Source organism: Pyrus communis, chromosome 17 (assembly GCF_041283825.1).
Source record: "Pyrus communis isolate YQ-2024b chromosome 17, ASM4128382v1, whole genome shotgun sequence".
Classification (NCBI taxonomy): domain Eukaryota; kingdom Viridiplantae; phylum Streptophyta; class Magnoliopsida; order Rosales; family Rosaceae; genus Pyrus; species Pyrus communis.
Genome location: NC_142581.1, coordinates 4,434,249 through 4,457,036, shown reverse-complemented (window position 1 = coordinate 4,457,036; position 22,788 = coordinate 4,434,249).

The window sequence follows — 22,788 nt, the reverse complement described above, 5'->3', positions numbered from 1 at the left end:
AGCACATATATTTGTTGTGCTTGTCTCCACATGCTTCGATGTATCATTTTCACTTGCCTTACTTGCTCCCTTTGCAGAAGTGGTATTTCCTTATGCAGGTTTGGCATCTTCTCTTGTAGTATTTGTCCTCTGATGCAGAAGTTGAATGCAAACCTTGCATTTGAATGGACCATCACTTCTTGGTGGCAGCGCAAGTTTGAGTGGAGGTTCCGACATATTGCTTTCTCTGTCCTTGTCCTGGCAGGTGAGAACAAAGGCAAAGGAAAAGACAGGGAAAAAGCATGATATGAGATACCTTTGCTTTCGCCCTTGATGATATGGGATACTTTTGCTTTTGAAGAAGTAGCGAATGAATCGGCACATATATTTGTTGTGCTTGTCTCCACATGCTTCGATCTACCATCTCCTCCTGGCTCATCTGTACTCCAGATATCTGGTATCTTCTTTGGGGAAGAAGAAAAAATTGAGTATTTCGAGAGGCTTTGCTGGGAGTGCACCCTCAGAGGTGAGAAAGAGTTGGGCATTTTCTTCAGGTCTCTCTTGCCATAAAAGATGAAGGTCGATTACCTTTTTCAGGAGGTTGCACAGCGTCTTGTTGAATGCTTCCGCAAGGCCGTTGGCCGGAGCATGATACATGGAAGACTTGTGCTGCTTGAACTTGTATTTGTCGCAAAGCTCGTCCACGAGTCGGTTAGAGAACTGCTTTCCGTTGTCAGTGATAATGTAGCGAGGCACCCCATATCGATGGATGATATGCTCCTTGATGAAACGAACAACAGTTTCCTTTTTTACTTCCCTTAAAGGTATGGCTTCAGCCCACTTGGAGAAGTAATCTGTTGCAACTAGGATGTAAGCTTCCCCTGCAGATGACTTTGGCGTAATTGGTCCTACAACGTCCAATCCCCATGCGTCGAACGACCATGAAGCAACTGTAGGGTGTAATGGTTCAGGCGGTTGATGTATGAAGTTGGCGTGGAATTGGCAGGCTTGGCACCTTTTGGCGTGTTCCAGGCAGTCTTTCACCATGCTCGGCCAGTAGTAACCCATTCTTTTAAGCTGGAAATGTAGCTTTGGTCCAGATTGATGTGCCCCACACACACCTGAATGTGCTTCTTCCATGGCTTGATTAACTTCTTCCTCACCTAGGCATCTCAGGAGCAGTCCTTCAAAAGAGCGTCGGTAGAGTGTTCCTTTGTAGTAAAGGAAGCGAGGTGCTCGTCGACGTATTTCGGAACGGTGTCTAAGATCATCTGGAAGCTTTCCGTGCTAAGTAGTCGATCAGCGGCTGTCTCCACTCTTCAGCATCGACTGGAAGTACTGAGATGACATTTGTATCATCTAGTGACATTTCATTAACGAGCGGAATCACCCATCTTTGGCAAACTGGCACGTCTGCAACTTCATCTTTTCCTAGTGTCATACTCGAGGCTAGATTGGCGAGAGCGTCCGCCATTTGATTTTCCTCTCTTGGCACATGTTCTAGTGTCACAGCTTCGAACTTTTGTAGCAGTTGGGTTGCTAGCCGGAAGTATGGGACGAGATCATCCTTCCTCACCTCATACTCAGTTAAGAGTTGATTGATTATGAGCTTGGAATCGCCATATACCTCAAGAGCTGTGATTTCCATGTTAATTGCCATTTGGAGCCCGATGATCAATGCTTGGTACTCAGCAACATTGTTGGAGCATAGCTCATTCAGTTGGAAGGAGTAAGGTAGTATGTGCCTTTGTGGTGATATGAATACTACTCCTGCCCCCGCTCCGTCTGCTCGTGCGGATCCGTCGAAGAACATCGTCCATGTCAGGAAGATGTCGATGTAGAACACCTCCTCGTCAGGCAAGTCGTCTGAGATTTTCCAATCAGCCGGGATTGGATGATCGGCAAGGAAGTCTGCTAGAGCTTGTCCCTTGACAGCTTTAGCTGGGACGTAGATGATCTCATATTGATTAAGAAGCAAAGCCCATTTAGCGAGTCGCCCTGTCAAGACTGGCTTAGTCATAACGTATTTGACAGGGTCGGCTTTAGCAACCAAGTGGATGGTGTAAGCATGCATGTAATGTCTGAGTTTCTGAATGGCAAACACCAAAGCGAGGCACATATTTTCTATTGGGGAATAGTTCAACTCAGCGCCGGTGAGAGTTCGACTGAGGTAGTAAAGTGCTCCTTCTTTTTGGGATTCATTCTCTTGCGCCAAAAGTGCTCCGATTGAACTTTCCTGAGCAGCAATATACAATATGAGTGGTTTCCCGGGCACAGGTGCCCCCAGGACAGGTGGACTTGACAAATATTTCTTTATGCTTTCAAAAGCATTATGGCATGCTTTGTCCCATACGAATGGAACATCTTTCTTCATAAGGCGACTAAACGGTTGACAACGCCCTGCGAGGTTGGAGATGAAGCGTCTGATGAAGGCTAGCCGTCTTTGTAGACTTTTCAGCTCGTGCAGGTTTCTTGGCTCGGGCATGCTTTGAATGGCCTTGATCTTTGATTGGTCTACTTCAATACCACGGTGCTTGACGATGAAGCCGAGGAATTTTCCAGAAGTGACGCCAAACGCACACTTTAACGGGTTCATCTTGAGGTCGCAGCCTTTCGAACACTATTCGCAGATCCTTCAAGTGTTCTGATCTTTTCTTCGTCTTAACCACCACATCATCTACGTAACATTCTACGTTTTTGTGTAGCATGTCATTGAAGATTTTCTGCATTGCGCGTTGATACGTAGCTCCAGCGTTCTTTAGACCAAATGGCATTACCTTGTAGCAGTAGATACCTTTTGGAGTACGAAAGGCTGTTAGTTCCTCGTCTTTGAGGGCCATGCGAATTTGATTGTACCCAGAAGAGCCATCCATGAATGATAATGCCTCATGGCCAGTGGTTGCATCCACCATGATTTCAATGATTGGCAAGGGGAAGTCATCCTTTGGGCAAGCATCGTTGAGGTCCCGGAAGTCTACGCAAACACGTATTTGTCCTGATTTTTTAAGGACAATGACGATGTTGGAGATCCACTTGGGGTATTGCACTTCTCGAATAAAGCCTGCTTCGATTAGCTTGTCGATCTCGACCTCGATTTGTGGGATAAGCTCAGATCGATAGCGTCTTTGAGTTTGCTTTATCGGCCGTGTTCCAGGCCTGACCGCAAGATGATGAACAGCGATGATAGGGTCCAGGCCGGGCATTTCTTTGTAGGTCCAGGCAAAGACGTCTTTGTACTCTAACAACAACTGATAATACTCCTCTATCTCATCTGTACTTAATAATGCACTTACGAAGATAGGCTTTGGTTCCTTGCTTGTACCTAAGTTGAGTTCCTTGAGATCATCGATCGTGGCTTGCCCTCCGTCTTCGAGCTGTGGTGGTGCAGCAGTGACATCTTCCTCGGGGATTTCGTCTTCTTTACCTTCTTGAACCGTGACGTGGAAAACATCTTGGATCTCCTCTTCGGTGCTGTCTTCTCGAGCTTGTCGGCATAAGGATTGTCTGGTGTTCTGGGAGAGGCGTTCCTCGCAATCTTCATAGGAAGGAGCTTTGACCGAGTAATTGAAGAAGTCTTCTGGGAAGAGGTCACACATTGTGATGGGGATGGACGATCTTTGTGTCCAAATTTCATTATCTCCAACACTTTCACATTGTTCTGGAGGTTGACAGGAGCTGTTTTGCCCTCTTTTCGACTGATAAACTTGTGGACAAGATGGTTGTTGCTTGTCCAATTTCTTCGAAGCGATCTTCAGAATGCATTCCTCACAATTTTCATAACAAGGAGCCTTGATCGAGGAATTGAAGACGTCTTCGAGGAAGAAAAGATCCCGCATGGACGATCTTTGTGTTGTAATTTCATCATCCTCAACATTTTCATGTAGCTTTGAAGGTTGACGGTAGCTGCTTTGCCCCCTTTCCGATTGGTGAACTTGTGGACAAGACATATGTTTCTCGTGCAGTTTCTTCGGAGTGACATGAATCCATCCTTCATCTTCACTTGACTTTACTGACATGGTTTTGGAGCATGCCCCCAGCGTTTGAGGTGAAGACTTTGAGTCGAAAGAGCCAGAAGTGACATCTTTCTTAGGGATTTCATCTTCAGTGCCGTTCTCTTGGGTTTGTTGGCATGAAGATTTGCCAGTGTAGACGATGATGCGCCTCCTTACCTTTAGTGGTCCTTTTGTGTCAACCTCTAGGATTGCTTGGCGCTTCATCCTTGAAGGAATCAAGCTTCGAACATCGTCCTTTTCTCCTAACCCATTGAGCTTTTCTTCCTTTGGTGTTGTCTTCCTTTTTCCAAAAGGTTTCCCATTATCTTCAAATCTTTCTGAAGCTGATCGTCGCAGAGGAGAGATAACTGTGTTGCTTTGTTTCTTAGGCTTTAACAACCTTTCAAAAACAGAGCTTTGGGATGTCGGCGCGTTAAGCCTCTTGAAGACAGAGGTTCGGTCTTGATCACCAATGCGATTAAGCACTGAAGTTCTGGAGCTTGACTGGCTCATCCTATCGAAGACCGACGTCCGAGGGGAGGGTTTAGGCTCTTCTTGGTCTTGTTCAATGCTCATGCTGACATATTGAGTGCTAGTGTTTTTCGCTTGGCTTGAAATCATCACAGGTGCATTTGGTGTGAAACCAAGTCCGGCTTTGTTGTTGTCAACTCCGTAACCATGCTCATTCAACTTCTTTTGAGTTTTGGTGAGGTTACGTTCTTCGTCATTGACAGTGTTTGAAACCTTCTTTCCAGCCACCGCAGAAGAAGCGAAGTCGTACCCGGCCTTTGACATGAGTTTGTAGGCGTTAGGGTCGAAACCTTCCTCGGTCCTCTTGGTTGGAAGAAAGCTTGATTCCACCTTCTTTGGTAGAGCTTTTATGAAGCCTTGTGGTAGTCTTGCGGCCTTAGCACCCCCTAGCTGTGTCAGAGGCAAAACTGCATTCGTCTTGAGCAACTTCACATTATCCGTGTGCCACTGTGTGTCGGTTTTTCTAGTTTCGAATGGAGATTGGCCATTCTTTCTTCTTGTCATCGGGATATACCGGAATATGGGTGCGTTCGGTCCTTCTAACGGCATCCTACTCCCTTTGGTTGTTGCAGGTTTAGCAAATTCGTCATCATCTTTGCTTGAAGATGGCACGGCCTGCTCTTTTTGCTTTTTAGGCATGGCTTGCCACTCCTGCTTTTTAGGTGCTGCTCTGCCCGTGGATTTGATCTCTTCCGGAAGGGCTTCGGGTACCGTCTCTTCATCCATGTAGAACTTAGCATCTGCAAAGTGTGATTCGGCTTCGGTGAATGGCTTGGTATCACCTTGGATCACCTTCACTCATTCTCGGTAAAATTTTAGGCATTGGTGAAGGGTGGACGGCACTACCCCATTTGCGTGGATCCAAGGTCTTCCTAAGAGCAAGCTGTAGGAAGTTCTTGCATCAATCACGTGGAATATCGTGCTTGATTTGAGCTCACCCATGGTCATCTCTACTCGGATCATGCCCATCGCCCTTTGTCCTCCTTGGTTAAAACCCTGGATCAGCAGACGGCTCAGGGATAGTTCATTCACCTTGATGCCGATTATGGTCATTGTTGATTTTGGCATGATGTTTATGGCCGACCCACCATCCACAAGCATGCAGTTAACTTTGTATTCCCTTATGTACCCGGAGACGAAGAGAGGACGGTTGTGAGGCTTTGATCCCAACAGTAGGTCTTCGTTAGTGAAGTTAATTACGTCATGGGTGGCACAACATGTGGCACATTCATGTGGCTGAAGCTTCGAGCCTTCGTCGTTACTTTCTTGCACTTCGTGGTCGTCGGGACCTGCCAAGACTGCTGCTAGTGCTCTTCGCATCTTTTTTGGCAATGGTAACGCTTCCTCGATGCTAAAGTGTGTTGGCAGACCTTCTCCAGGTGTAAGGGTCTTTTCTACCTCAGTGGCGATAGCTTTGCCTTTTGAGGGCTTTTCTATTTCTACTTCAACCATGTGACAGGCCACAGTAGTGCACTGTTGGAAAAAGTCATTCGGGAAGTATTCATGCAAGGAAACGGGAATGCGTGGCTCCTGCTCCGTAGGTTCCCCAGCATATGTTGTCTTATCATGCTTTATGTTTCTTTTAGGCTTCGCATGGTTGCGGCCGTGGTGATTTCTTCTTTGTTCCACCTTTGGTTGTACGACTCGTGGTCTTGGTTTCCTTGTCTTTTTGTAGGTTACCAACATCCATCCTTCTTCGTCATCAGCATGTGCATCTTGGTCGCTTCTCTCCAGTGATGGTTGTGTAGGAGGTGCCGTGCAACTTGAGCATTCACGGGAATGGCCAGGTGTCGTTTGGAGAGGCACAGGATTAAACGATCCAAACGCAATTGTAGTGGTATGCGTTGCGGCCGTGTCCTCAAGGTCGAGCTCAATTTGCCCTTGTTGTGCTAGCTTTATGATGAGTTCTTTGAGAACGAAGCACTTGCCAACAGGATGGCTCACAATACGATGGTACTTGCAGTACCTAGGATCGTTTGTGCGATTCATTTCTTCAGGACGCTTGCATTCGGGTAACTCAATCACCTTTTTTTCCAGCAAGTCATCTAACATGGCAGCCATGTCAGAGTCAGGAAAAGGGTACGTTTTCTGTTCCAACTCTCTCAAGGTGCTCTTGTATCTGTCTTGGGTGCGAGAAGGCTCACTTGTCTTTATCTCCTTCGCTTTCTTCTTGGAGGAGATCTTGATGGGCGCTGAGGAGGTCTTGATGGGCGCTGAGGGGGTCTTGATGGGCGCTGAGGAGGTCTTGACGAGGGTAGTGTTGACGGTGAAAGCTTCCTTAGCGGGCTTCTTCCCAGTCTTGTCTACATTTGGGGCGAATACTTTATCCTTATTGAAGTTAGCAATCGGCTCATTTTTCCCGTGATTAGCGATACTCAGCTCCATGTCGTGGGAACGAGTTGCTAGCTCTTCGAATGTTCTTGGTTTTATGCATTGGAGGATGTAATGTAACCCCCAATGCATGCCTTGAACGCACATCTCAATGGCAGAGGTTTCAGAAAGCCGATCTTTGCAATCCAGACTTAAGGAGCGCCATCTATTTATGTAGTCGACGACAGGTTCATCTCTCCACTGTTTCGTACTAGTCAACTCTAGCATGCTTACAGTACGACGAGTGCTATAGAAACGGTTGAGGAATTCCCTTTCTAGCTGGTCCCAACTGTTGATAGACTCAGGTTCGAGGTCAGTGTACCAGTCAAAAGCGTTACTTTTCAGTGAACGCACGAACTGTTTGACGAGGTAGTCTCCTTCTGTCCCAGCATTGTTGCAAGTTTCAATGAAATGGGCGACATGTTGCTTCGGGTTGCCTTTTCCATCGAACTGCATGAATTTTGGGGGCTGATAACCCCTTGGCATCTTCAAAGCATCAATCTTCTTGGAGTAAGGCTTTGAGTACAGTGCGGAGTCATGCGAGCTTCCTTCGTACTGTGTCTTGACAGTGCTTGCGATCATCTCCTGTAGCTGCTGGATAGAGAGAGATCCCATGAATGTCGTTGCTTGGTCTAGCTTCGGCTTCTCTTCAACTTTCTCCACTGGTGGCTCATCTTCTTCGTCGTCTTCTTTCTTTAATAGGCCAATATTTGGGTCGACTTTCACGTCGGGCAGCGCATCTAGTTGGTTGACAAGTGCGGCAATCTGCAAGTCCTTCTCTTCCACAGTCCGTGTGAGCTTTGCGATTGCTTCATTCATCTGAGCTAGCTGCTCCACGATTGAAGTTGCTCCAGTGGTCATGACTTGCATGGTTGTACTGCCGCTCGAATCAGCGTCGGAGAGTAGGGACTCTGAGTATTTCCTCGGGCTTTCCCCCTTTGATGCCCTTAGCGAGGCTAGGGTGATCACAGGCTCGTACCTCAAGTGTTATTGTTCCTTTGACAGAGTTAATGCAGGGGCGGAAGCCGCAGCAAAAAGAGCTATTGCCTTACTTCGGGTTATGATGCCCGAAATATCACCACTTGCGGCGATGATGTTCTTGTTCTTTGCTTTGATTGCAGAAACAGCTTGATCATTTCTTGATGCCATTTGCGTTTTTCGATGATTTGAGGATAGAGATGAGAGGTAGAGAGGTCCCACTGGGCGTGCCAAGTATGTAAACACGAAAAATTCCTGCAACAAGAAACAAGAATACCGTGTACAAAATATATTTTGTATTAATGATTTTGGGGTTACAATCTCTTTGTAATTTGATCCTCTGATTCTATCTTCGTAGGGTGTAGGTTTGTGGATGAGTTGTTGATCCAAAGGGCCGTCGGGGCTTGGTCTAAGGATGAACAGTTGATGAACGGATCTTCAAGGGGCGTTGGGCTTGATCTTGAAGAATGGGTGTATGGGTTTGTTGAGGTTGTTGATCCCAAGGGTCGTTGGGGCTTGATCTTAGGATGAACGGATGATGAACACTTTTTTCAAGGGGCCGTCGGAGCTTGATCTTGAGTCAGTTGGAGTTCTTCAAAGGCCGTTGGGGCTTGGCCTTGAAGGAGGATTTTACGAAGAATGAAGAGTGTTTTCTTGATCCTTCGGGATTTGCTTGAGAGCTTTAGAGTTTCGAGGCTTCAAGGTTTTGGTGTGATGTAAATTCCCTTCTTTCTTTCTTTCTTCCTTCCTTTCTCCCCCTGAAATGAATGCCTTGGCTTCCTATTTATAGAATTCCAAAACTTGATTTTTGGATTTAAATAATCAGATGAAATAAATCATTTCTGCCAGGTATTGACACGTGTCCTATTTGATGACCTTTCCAATTTATTTCGATTTTTTGTTGAGTCACACGCTACATGAAAAATTTATGTGACACGTGAGCGTTGAAATTTTAATTATTGGTCAACATTCATTTCACCGAAATTTTGATGTCTACAGATTTAAAACCTAAATTTAAAGATATTCTCATATTTTCAACTTTAAAAATCAATAAAAAATAGTTTTAGGAAAAAAAATTCAATGGAAAAAGAAAAAGAAAAAATGGAGGGGTAAAAATGTTACGATCGGTACTTTTCTTCCTATTGTCACTGAAGGGAGTTGCTAGTAAGATAGCGATCATGTAGAACTACGATCGGTACCTAGCTAGCAATTTAACTGAAACAAAGTCGCTAATTTCATACCGATCCCCCTCTTTTCAATTTTTATATTTTTTTTATTTCTCTTGCATAACTACAAACTATCGTATTCATGTTCTTCAAAATATATTTTCCCATGCTAAATCTATTATAATTAATATTTAAACAATTGAAATTAATGATTTAAAACCTAAATTTAAAGATATTCTCATATTTTCAACTTTAAAAATCAATAAAAAATAGTTTTAGGAAAAAAATTCAATAGAAAAAGAAAAAGAAAAAATGGAGGGGTAAAAATGTTACGATCGGTACTTTTCTTCCCATTGTCCATGAATGGAGTTGCTAGCAAACTAGCGATCATAAAGAAGCACGATCGCTAGAGAACTAGCAATTTAGATTAGAAAAGTCGCTAGTTTCATACCGATCCCCCTCTTTTCAATTTGTTTATTTTTTTTATTTCTCTTACCATAACTACAAACTATCGTATTCATGTTCTTCAAAATATATTTTCCCATGCTAAATCTATTATAATTAATATTTAAACAATTGAAATGAATGATTTAAAACCTAAATTTAAAGATATTCTCATATTTTCAACTTTAAAAATCAATAAAAAATAGTTTTCGAAAAAAAATTCAATGGAAAAAGAAAAAGAAAAAATGGAGGGGTAAAAATTTTACGGTCGGTACTTTTCTACCTATTGTCCCTGAATGGAGTTGCTAGTAAGATAGCGATCATGTAGAAGTACGATCGGTACCTAGCTAGCAATTTAACTGAAACAAAGTCGCTAATTTCATACCGATCCCCCTCTTTTCAATTTTTTTATTTTTTTTATTTCTCCTGCATAACTACAAACTATCGTATTCATGTTCTTCAAAATATATTTTCCCATGCTAAATCTATTCTAATTAATATTTAAACAATTGAAATGAATGATTTAAAACCTAAATTTAAAGATATTCTCATATTTTCAACTTTAAAAATCAACGAAAAATAGTTTTAGGAAAAAAATTCAATGGAAAAAGAAAAAGAAAACATGGAGGGGTAAAAATGTTACGATCTGTACTTCTCTTCCTATTGTCCGTGAAGGGAGTTGCTAGTAAGCTAGCGATCATATAGAAGTACGATCGCTACCTAACTAGTAATTTAACTCAAACAAAGTCGCTAATTTAATACCGATCCCCCTCTTTACAATTTTTTTATTTTTTTTATTTCTCTTACCATAACTACAAACTATCGTATTCATGTTCTTCAAAATATATTTTCCCATGCTAAATCTATTATAATTAATAATTAAACAATTGAAATGAATGATTTAAAACCTAAATTTAAAGATATTCTCATATTTTCAACTTTAAAAATCAATAAAAAAATAGTTTTCGAAACAAAGTTCAATGGAAAAAGAAAAAGAAAAAATGGAGGGGTAAAAATGTTACGATCGGTACTTTTCTTCCTGTTGTCCTTGAAGGGAGTTGCTAGTAAGCTAGCGATCATGTCTTTTACGATCGCTAGTTAACTAGCAATTCAACTCAAACAAAGTCGCTAATTTCATACCGATCTCCCTCTTTTCAATTTTTCTAGTTTTTTTATTTCTCATACCATAACTACAAACTATCATATTCCTGTTCTTCAAAATATATTTTCCCATTCTAAATCTATTATAATTAATATTTAAACAATTGAAATGAATGATTTAAAACCTAAATTTAAAGATATTCTCATATTTTCAACTTTAAAAATCAATAAAAAATAGTTTTAGGAAAAAAAATTCAATGGAAAAAGAAAAAGAAAAAATGGAGGGGTAAAAATGTTACGATCGGTACTTTTCTTCCTATTGTCCCCGAAGGGAGTTGCTAGTAAGAGAGCGATCATTTAGAAGAACGATCGGTACCTAGCTAGCAATTTAACTGAGACAAAGTCGCTAATATCATACCGATCACCCTCTTTTCAAATTTTATATTTTTTTTATTTCTCTTACCATAACTACGAACTATCGTATTCATGTTCTTCAAAATATATTTTCCCATGCTAAATCTATTATAATTAATATTTAAACAATTGAAATGAATGATTTAAAACCTAAATTTAAAGATATTCTCATATTTTTCAACTTTAAAAATCAATAAAAAATAGTTTTCGAAAAAAAATTCAATGGAAAAAGAAAAAGAAAAAATGGAGGGGTAAAAATTTTACGATCGGTACTGTTCTTCCTATTGTCCCTGAAGTGAGTTGCTAGTATGCTAGCGATCATGTAGAAGTACGATCGGTACCTAGATAGCAATTTAACTGAAACAAAGTCGCTAATTTCATACCGATCCCCCTCTTTTCAATTTTTTTATTTTTTTTATTTCTCCTGCATAACTACAAACTATCGTATTCATGTTCTTCAAAATATATTTTCCCATGCTAAATCTATTATAATTAATATTTAAACAATTGAAATGAATGATTTAAAACCTAAATTTAAAGATATTCTCATATTTTCAACTTTAAAAATCAATGAAAAATAGTTTTAGGAAAACAAATTCAATGGAAAAAGAAAAAGAAAAAATGGAGGGGTAAAAATGTTACGATCGGTACTTTTCTTCCTGTTGTCCTTGAAGGGAGTTGCTAGTAAGCTAGCGATCATGTAGAAGAACGATCGGTACCTAGCTAGCAATTTAACTGACAGAAAGTCGCTAATTTCATACTGATCCCCCTCTTTTCAATTTTTATATTTTTTTTATTTCTCTTACTATAACTACGAACTATCGTATTCATGTTCTTCAAAATATATTTTCCCATGCTAAATCTATTATAATTAATATTTAAACAGTTGAAATGAATGATTTAAAACCTAAATTTAAAGATATTCTCATATTTTCAACTTTAAAAATCAATAAAAAATAGTTTTCGAAAAAAAAATTCAATGGAAAAAGAAAAAGACAAAATGGAGGGGTAAAAATGTTACGATCGGTACTTTTCTTCCTATTGTCCCTGAGGAGAGTTGCTAGTAAGATAGCGATCATGTAGAAGTACGATCGCTACCTAACTAGCAATTTAACTAATACAAAGTCGCTAATTTCATACCGATCCCCCTCTTTTCAATTTTTATATTTTTTTTATTTCTCTTACCATAACTACAAACTATCGTATTCATGTTCTTCAAAATATATTTTCCCATGCTAAATCTATTATAATTAATATTTAAACAATTGAAATGAATGATTTAAAACCTAAATTTAAAGATATTCTCATATTTTCAACTTTAAAAATCAATAAAAAATAGTTTTCGAAAAAAAATTCAATGGAAAAAGAAAAAGAAAAAATGGAGGGGTAAAAATGTTACGATCGGTACTTTTCTTCCTATTGTCCTTGACGGGAGTTGCTAGTAAGCTAGCGATCATGTAGATATAGGATCGCTAGCTAACTAGCAATTTAACCGTAAAAAAGTCGCTAATTTCATACCGATCCCCCTCTTTTCATTTTTTTTATTTTTCTTATTTCTCTTGCATAACTACAAACTATCGTATTCATGTTCTTCAAAATATATTTTCCCATGCTAAATCTATTATAATTAATATTTAAACAATTGAAATGAATGATTTAAAACCTAAATTTAAAGATATTCTCATATTTTCAACTTTAAAAATCAATGAAAAATAGTTTTAGGAAAAAAAATTCAATGGAAAAAGAAAAAGAAAAAATGGAGGGGTAAAAATGTTACGATCTGTACTTTTCTTCCGATTGTCAATGAAGGGAGTTGCTAGTAAGCTAGCGATCATATAGAATAACGATCGGTACCTAGCTAGCAATTTAACTCATACAAAGTCGCTAATTTCATACTGATCCCCCTCTTTTCAATTTTTATATTCTTTTTATTTCTCTTACCATAACTACGAACTATCGTATTCATGTTCTTCAAAATATATTTTCCCATGCTAAATCTATTATAATTAATATTTAAACAATTGAAATGATTGATTTAAAACCTAAATTTAAAGATATTCTCATATTTTCAACTTTAAAAATCAATAAAAAATAGTTTTCGAAAAAAAATTCAATGGAAAAAGAAAAAGAAAAAATGGAGGGGTAAAAATGTTACGATCGGTACTTTTCTTCCTATTGTCCTTGACGGGAGTTGCTAGTAAGCTAGCGATCATGTAGAAATAGGATCGCTAGCTAACTAGCAATTTAACCGTAAAAAAGTCGCTAATTTCATACCGATCCCCCTCTTTTCATTTTTTTTATTTTTCTTATTTCTCTTGCATAACTACAAACTATCGTATTCATGTTCTTCAAAATATATTTTCCCATGCTAAATCTATTATAATTAATATTTAAACAATTGAAATGAATGATTTAAAACCTAAATTTAAAGATATTCTCATATTTTCAACTTTAAAAATCAATGAAAAATAGTTTTAGGAAAAAAAATTCAATGGAAAAAGAAAAAGAAAAAATGGAGGGGTAAAAATGTTACGATCTGTACTTTTCTTCCGATTGTCAATGAAGGGAGTTGCTAGTAAGCTAGCGATCATATAGAATAACGATCGGTACCTAGCTAGCAATTTAACTCATACAAAGTCGCTAATTTCATACTGATCCCCCTCTTTTCAATTTTTATATTCTTTTTATTTCTCTTACCATAACTACGAACTATCGTATTCATGTTCTTCAAAATATATTTTCCCATGCTAAATCTATTATAATTAATATTTAAACAATTGAAATGATTGATTTAAAACCTAAATTTAAAGATATTCTCATATTTTCAACTTTAAAAATCAATAAAAAATAGTTTTCGAAAAAAAATTCAATGGAAAAAGAAAAAGAAAAAATGGAGGGGTAAAAATTTTACGATCGGTACTGTTCTTCCTATTGTCCCTGAAGTGAGTTGCTAGTATGCTAGCGATCATGTAGAAGTAGGATCGGTACCTAGATAGCAATTTAACTTTAAAAAAGTCGCTAATTTCATACCGATCCCCCTCTTTTCAATTTTTTTATTTTTTTTATTTCTCCTGCATAACTACAAACTATCGTATTCATGTTCTTCAAAATATATTTTCCCATGCTAAATCTATTATAATTAATATTTAAACAATTGAAATGAATGATTTAAAACCTAAATTTAAAGATATTCTCATATTTTCAACTTTAAAAATCAATGAAAAATAGTTTTAGGAAAAAAAATTCAATGGAAAAAGAAAAAGAAAAAATGGAGGGGTAAAAATGTTACGATCTGTACTTTTCTTCCGATTGTCAATGAAGGGAGTTGCTAGTAAGCTAGCGATCATATAGAATAACGATCGGTACCTAGCTAGCAATTTAACTCATACAAAGTCGCTAATTTCATACTGATCCCCCTCTTTTCAATTTTTATATTCTTTTTATTTCTCTTACCATAACTACGAACTATCGTATTCATGTTCTTCAAAATATATTTTCCCATGCTAAATCTATTATAATTAATATTTAAACAATTGAAATGATTGATTTAAAACCTAAATTTAAAGATATTCTCATATTTTCAACTTTAAAAATCAATAAAAAATAGTTTTCGAAAAAAAATTCAATGGAAAAAGAAAAAGAAAAAATGGAGGGGTAAAAATTTTACGATCGGTACTGTTCTTCCTATTGTCCTTGAAGTGAGTTGCTAGTATGCTAGCGATCATGTAGAAGTACGATCGGTACATAGATAGCAATTTAACTGAAACAAAGTCGCTAATTTCATACCGATCCCCCTCTTTTCAATTTTTTTATTTTTTTTATTTCTCCTGCATAACTACAAACTATCGTATTCATGTTCTTCAAAATATATTTTCTCATGCTAAATCTATTATAATTAATATTTAAACAATTGAAATGAATGATATAAAACCTAAATTTAAAGATATTCTCATATTTTCAACTTTAAAAATCAATGAAAAATAGTTTTAGGAAAAAAAATTCAATGGAAAAAGAAAAAGAAAAAATGGAGGGGTAAAAATGTTACGATCGGTACTTTTCTTCCTGTTGTCCTTGAAGGGAGTTGCTAGTAAGCTAGCGATCATGTAGAAGAACGATCGGTACCTAGCTAGCAATTTAACTGACAGAAAGTCGCTAATTTCATACTGATCCCCCTCTTTTCAATTTTTATATTTTTTTTATTTCTCTTACCATAACTACGAACTATCGTATTCATGTTCTTCAAAATATATTTTCCCATGCTAAATCTATTATAATTAATATTTAAACAATTGAAATGAATGATTTAAAACCTAAATTTAAAGATATTCTCATATTTTCAACTTTAAAAATCAATAAAAAATAGTTTTCGAAAAAAAATTCAATGGAAAAAGAAAAAGAAAAAATGGAGGGGTAAAAATTTTACGATCGGTACTGTTCTTCCTATTGTCCCTGAATTGAGTTGCTAGTATGCTAGCGATCATGTAGAAGTACGATCGGTACCTAGATAGCAATTTAACTGAAACAAAGTCGCTAATTTCATACCGATCCCCCTCTTTTCAATTTTTTTTATTTCTCCTGCATAACTACAAACTATCGTATTCATGTTCTTCAAAATATATTTTCCCATGCTAAATCTATTATAATTAATATTTAAACAGTTGAAATGAATGATTTAAAACCTAAATTTAAAGATATTCTCATATTTTCAACTTTAAAAATCAATAAAAAATAGTTTTCGAAAAAACAATTCAATGGAAAAAGAAAAAGACAAAATGGAGGGGTAAAAATGTTACGATCGGTACTTTTCTTCCTATTGTCCCTGAGGAGAGATGCTAGTAAGATAGCGATCACGTAGAAGTAAGATCGCTACCTAACTAGCAATTTAACTAATACAAAGTCGCTAATTTCATACCGATCCCCCTCTTTTCAATTTTTATATTTTTTTTATTTCTCTTACCATAACTACAAACTATCGTATTCATGTTCTTCAAAATATATTTTCCCATGCTAAATCTATTATAATTAATATTTAAACAATTGAAATGAATGATTTAAAACCTAAATTTAAAGATATTCTCATATTTTCAACTTTAAAAATCAATAAAAAATAGTTTTCGAAAAAACATTCAATGGAAAAAGAAAAAGAAAAAATGGAGGGGTAAAAATGTTACGATCGGTACTTTTCTTCCTATTGTCCTTGACGGGAGTTGCTAGTAAGCTAGCGATCATGTAGAAATAGGATCGCTAGCTAACTAGCAATTTAACTGAAAAAAAAGTCGCTAATTTCATACCGATCCCCCTCTTTTCATTTTTTTTATTTTTTTTATTTCTCTTGTATAACTACAAACTATCGTATTCATGTTCTTCAAAATATATTTTCCCATGCTAAATCTATTATAATTAATATTTAAACAATTGAAATTAATGATTTAAAACCTAAATTTAAAGATATTCTCATATTTTCAACTTTAAAAATCAATGAAAAATAGTTTTAGGAAAACAAATTCAATGGAAAAAGAAAAAGAAAAAATGGAGGGGTAAAAATGTTACGATCTGTACTTTTCTTCCGATTGTCAATGAAGGGAGTTGCTAGTAAGCTAGCGATCATATAGAATAACGATCGGTACCTAGCTAGCAATTTAACTCATACAAAGTCGCTAATTTCATACTGATCCCCCTCTTTTCAATTTTTATATTTTTTTTATTTCTCTTACCATAACTACGAACTATCGTATTCATCTTCTTCAAAATATATTTTCCCATGCTAAATCTATTATAATTAATATTTAAACAATTGAAATGAATGATTTAAAACCTAAATTTAAAGATATTCTCATATTTTCAACTTTAAAAATCAATAAAAAATAGTTTTCGAAAAAAAATTCAATGGAAAAAGAAAAAGAAAAAATGGAGGGGTAAAAATTTTACGATCGGTACTGTTCTTCCTATTGTCCCTGAAGTGAGTTGCTAGTATGCTAGCGATCATGTAGAAGTACGATCGGTACCTAGATAGCAATTTAACTGAAACAAAGTCGCTAAATTCATACCGATCCCCCTCTTTTCAATTTTTTTATTTTTTTTATTTCTCCTGCATAACTACAAACTATCGTATTCATGTTCTTCAAAATATATTTTCCCATGCTAAATCTATTATAATTAATATTTAAACAATTGAAATGAATGATTTAAAACCTAAATTTAAAGATATTCTCATATTTTCAACTTTAAAAATCAATGAAAAATAGTTTTAGGAAAACAAATTCAATGGAAAAAGAAAAAGAAAAAATGGAGGGGTAAAAATGTTACGATCGGTACTTTTCTTCCTCTTGTCCCTGAAGGGAGTTGCTAGTAAGATAGCGATCATGTAGAAGAACGATCGGTACCTAGGTAGCAATTTAACTGAAAGAAAGTCTCTAATTTCATACTGATCCCCCTCTTTTCAATTTTTATATATTTTTTATTTCTCTTACCATAACTACGAACTATCGTATTCATGTTCTTCAAAATATATTTTCCCATGCTAAATCTATTATAATTAATATTTAAACAATTGAAATGAATGATTTAAAACCTAAATTTAAAGATATTCTCATATTTTCAACTTTAAAAATCAATAAAAAATAGTTTTCGAAAAAAAATTCAATGGAAAAAGAAAAAGAAAAAATGGAGGGGTAAAAATTTTACGATCGGTACTTTTCTTCCTATTGTCCCTGAAGTGAGTTGCTAGTATGCTAGCGATCATGTAGAAGTACGATCGGTACGTAGATAGCAATTTAACTGAAACAAAGTCGCTAATTTCATACCGATCCCCCTCTTTTCAATTTTTTTATTTTTTTTATTTCTCCTGCATAACTACAAACTACCGTATTCATGTTCTTCAAAATATATTTTCCCATGCTAAATCTATTATAATTAATATTTAAACAATTGAAATGAATGATTTAAAACCTAAATTTAAAGATATTCTCATATTTTCAACTTTAAAAATCAATGAAAAATAGTTTTAGGAAAAAAAATTCAATGGAAAAAGAAAAAGAAAAAATGGAGGGGTAAAAATGTTACGATCTGTACTTTTCTTCCTATTGTCAATGAAGGGAGTTGCTAGTAAGCTAGCGATCATATAGAATAACGATCGCTACCTAACTAGCAATTTAACTGATACAAAGTCGCTAATTTCATACCGATCCCCCTCTTTTCATTTTTTTTATTTTTTTTATTTCTCTTGCATAACTACAAACTATCGTATTCATATTCTTCAAAATATATTTTCCCATGCTAAATCTATTATAATTAATATTTAAACAATTGAAATGAATGATTTAAAACCTAAATTTAAAGATATTCTCATATTTTCAACTTTAAAAATCAATGAAAAATAGTTTTAGGAAAACAAATTCAATGGAAAAAGAAAAAATGGAGGGGTAAAAATGTTACGATCGGTACTTTTCTTCCTCTTGTCCCTGAAGGGAGTTGCTAGTAAGATAGCGATCATGTAGAAGAACGATCGGTACCTAGGTAGCAATTTAACTGAAAGAAAGTCGCTAATTTCATACTGATCCCCCTCTTTTCAATTTTTATATTTTTTTTATTTCTCTTACCATAACTACGAACTATCGTATTCATGTTCTTCAAAATATATTTTCCCATGCTAAATCTATTATAATTAATATTTAAACAATTGAAATGAATGATTTAAAACCTAAATTTAAAGATATTCTCATATTTTCAACTTTAAAAATCAATAAAAAATAGTTTTCGAAAAAAAAATTCAATGGAAAAAGAAAAAGAAAAAATGGAGGGGTAAAAATGTTACGATCGGTACTTTTCTTCCTATTGTCCCTGAAGGGAGTTGCTACTAAGATAGCGATCGTATAGAAGTACGATCGCTACCTAACTAGCAATTTAACTAATACAAAGTCGCTAATTTCATACCGATCCCCCTCTTTTCAATTTTTATATTTTTTTTATTTCTCTTACCATAACTACAAACTATCGTATTCATGTTCTTCAAAATATATTTTCCCATGCTAAATCTATTATAATTAATATTTAAACAATTGAAATGAATGATTTAAAACCTAAATTTAAAGATATTCTCATATTTTCAACTTTAAAAATCAATAAAAAATAGTTTTCGAAAAAAAATTCAATGGAAAAAGAAAAAGAAAAAATGGAGGGGTAAAAAATTTACGATCGGTACTTTTCTTCCTATTGTCCCTGAAGGGAGTTGCTAGTAAGATAGCGATCATGTAGAAGTACGATCGGTACCTAGCTAGCAATTTAACTGAAACAAAGTCGCTAATTTCATACCGATCCCTCTCTTTTCAATTTTTTTATTTTTTTTATTTCTCCTGCATAACTACAAACTATCGTATTCATGTTCTTCAAAATATATTTTCCCATGCTAAATCTATTCTAATTAATATTTAAACAATTGAAATGAATGATTTAAAACCTAAATTTAAAGATATTCTCATATTTTCAACTTTAAAAATCAAAGAAAAATAGTTTTAGGAAAAAAAATTCAATGGAAAAAGAAAAAGAAAACATGGAGGGGTAAAAATGTTACGATCTGTACTTCTCTTCCTATTGTCCATGAAGGGAGTTGCTAGTAAGCTAGCGATCATATAGAAGTACGATCGCTACCTAACTAGCAATTTAACTCAAACAAAGTCGCTAATTTCATACCGATCCCCCTCTTTTCAATTTTTTTATTTTTTTTATTTCTCTTACCATAACTACAAACTATTGACACACCCCGACCGAGATCGGAGCGTGCTGGCCGTCACACGAAGGTGACGTAGCCATGTGCACGTGCGGAAGCTAACAAGGTAGTAGTAAGAAAGTACGAATAATTAAAAACTAGCATACAAGGTACTAATATAAGTGCTAGTAAGTGAGATACAAATTCAGAGCAGGTCTAAAGCAGTTCAAACAAAAACGACAACAGTAGTATGCCAAACTTGTTCAAGATATGCCATGCCAAACATGTTCAAGATATGCCCAATATGCTCAAGGGTATGCCAAACATGTTCAAGATATGCCATGCCAAAGCCATAATATGAATGTAAGTGCCCAGGTATAAATCATATCAACGTCATAACATCTGGCAGCCGGAGTCACCTAACGTGACCTGTACGGCTGCATCTAGAGCTCAAATCTCAACTCTATAACTGAACCTGCCCACGAGTCGGAACCACTCAAGGTGGTCTGTACGACAGGCCTGGGTGTAACATATATATACGCTCTAGTGCTACGATCACGTAAAGGCTGTGCGAATAATCGCGGGTCACCTACAAGTCGGAACCACCTAATGTGGTCTGTACGACAGGCCTATGCACCTAACTTGGATCCAAGCTGAGCGTGTGGTGCGGGAGGTGAACATCAAGTGAAGGACTGTGCCCTACTCTGGGCGGGAGCACTAACACCGGGGGTGCAGGTTATGAGCTCTCTAAGTCTCTCAAACTACTGCTGAAAGTAAATATGAATACCACTTACCTGGCACTTACCTGTGCGTCCACAGCACCCAATATGCATATATATATGTATGCCACTACTAATGCGTGCAATGATGCATAAACGATAATAATAACATGCATGGCATAAGGCAAATAACCCTTTTAAATCAATTTCTGGGAATATAAATGTATATAGGTATATACGGAAAACAAAAGCCCACTCACTGGTATGTAGAAGGGTCGTAGCCCCCCTGTCTCGCGTGTGCACGCTCGTCCTCGGGGTACGTGTCACCTAAATGCGAAACAACTATAAAAACGTTAACTTTAAAGCACATAACTAACTTCTCGTAATAACTTCTCATACATTGCTCAAAGTGGACAAATGAATATACCAACGTGCTCTACACAACCTCAGGATCACAACCATATTTTTAGAATAATTTTCCTCCGCCGCACGCGCCCCCACGCGCCGGCCAAGGCACGGACCTACGCGCCCCCCACGCGCGGCCACGTGCCAGGCACACTGACGGTGTCAACAGACGCCGTCAGGAATATTCCGTTAAACTGACGGAATATTCCGTTAAATCTAACTGATGCCGTTAACGGCGTCAGGAATATTCCGTCAACTCTGACGGAATATTCCGTCTCCTTCTCCACTCAGTCCCCGACGCCGGCGCCGTTGCCGTCGCCGGCACCGTCGCCGGAAAACCTGCAACTCACAATTTCTCACTCGTTTTTCCACCTTTTTCCACGTTTCTTGCACCAAAATCAACCCTATAGCTAGTAGAACAAGTCCCAACAAGTTTTAAGGGCTAAAACTACGAGATTATACCTGTCCAAAAACTCCAAACTCGGCCAACTTCGAACCAGGCCTTCCTGACGTCCAAATTCGTCCAACGAGCTACTCCGACGCTCCTGGGAACCTCACAAACACAACTACGAGCTCAGAAAACCCAAAAACTTAATGTACAAACTTTGCATGAACAGTACCCAAAACGGCCATTGAAGAATCGACGTGAAAACCGAGGATTTCTCACCTGAAAATGGTATGGCTGAGCTCGCCTCGACCTCACGAGTCGAATGGTGTAGTTGGTTCCTTCGATCTGTGATGGTTTGAGTGTTTTTGATGTTTGTCCGTACGTCGAAGGAAGAAGAAGAAGAAGAAAGGGAGAGAGAGAGACACGGGACAGAGACAGAGAGAGGGTGAAGAGAGACAGTGTATGTGCAAGTGTGTATGTGGCCCAACACATGCCACCACACACAAAACAACCCCACAACGTGACGAAAAACACACTAGGGGCAAAATTGTAATTTCATACGTACGTTTCGATATTTCCGGGACGGGATGTCACACTATCGTATTCATGTTCTTCAAAATATATTTTCCCATGCTAAATCTATTATAATTAATATTTAAACAATTGAAATGAATGATTTAAAACCTAAATTTAAAGATATTCTCATATTTTCAACTTTAAAAATCAATAAAAAATAGTTTTCGAAAAAAAATTCAATGGAAAAAGAAAAAGAAAAAATGGAGGGGTAAAAATGTTACGATCGGTATTTTTCTTCCTGTTGTCCTTGAAGGGAGTTGCTAGTAAGCTAGCGATCATGTCTTTTACGATCGCTAGTTAACTAGCAATTCAACTCAAACAAAGTCGCTAATTTCATACCGATCTCCCTCTTTTCAATTTTTCTAGTTTTTTTATTTCTCATACCATCACTACAAACTATCATATTCCTGTTCTTCAAAATATATTTTCCCATGCTAAATCTATTATAATTAATATTTAAACAATTGAAATGAATGATTTAAAACCTAAATTTAAAGATATTCTCATATTTTCAACTTTAAAAATCAATAAAAAATAGTTTTCGAAAAAAAATTCCATGGAAGAAGAAAAAGAAAAAATGGAGGGGTAAAAATGTTACGATCGGTACTTTTCTTCCTATTTTCCTTGACTGGAGTTGCTAGTAAGGTAGCGATCATTTAGAAGTACGATCGCTAGCTGACTAGCAATTTAACTCAAACAAAGTCGCTAATTTCATACCGATCCCTCTCTTTTCAATTTTTTTATTTTTTTTATTTCTCTTACCATAACTACAAAATATCATATTCCTGTTCTTCAAAATATATTTTCCCATGCTAAATCTATTATAATTAATATTTAAACAATTGAAATAAATGATTTAAAACCTAAATTTAAAGATATTCTCATATTTTCAACTTTAAAAATCAATAAAAAATAGTTTTCGAAAAAAAAAATTCAATGGAAAAAGAAAAAGAAAAAATGGAGGGGTAAAAATGTTACGATCGGTACTTTTCTTCCTATTGTCCCTGAAGGGAGTTGCTAG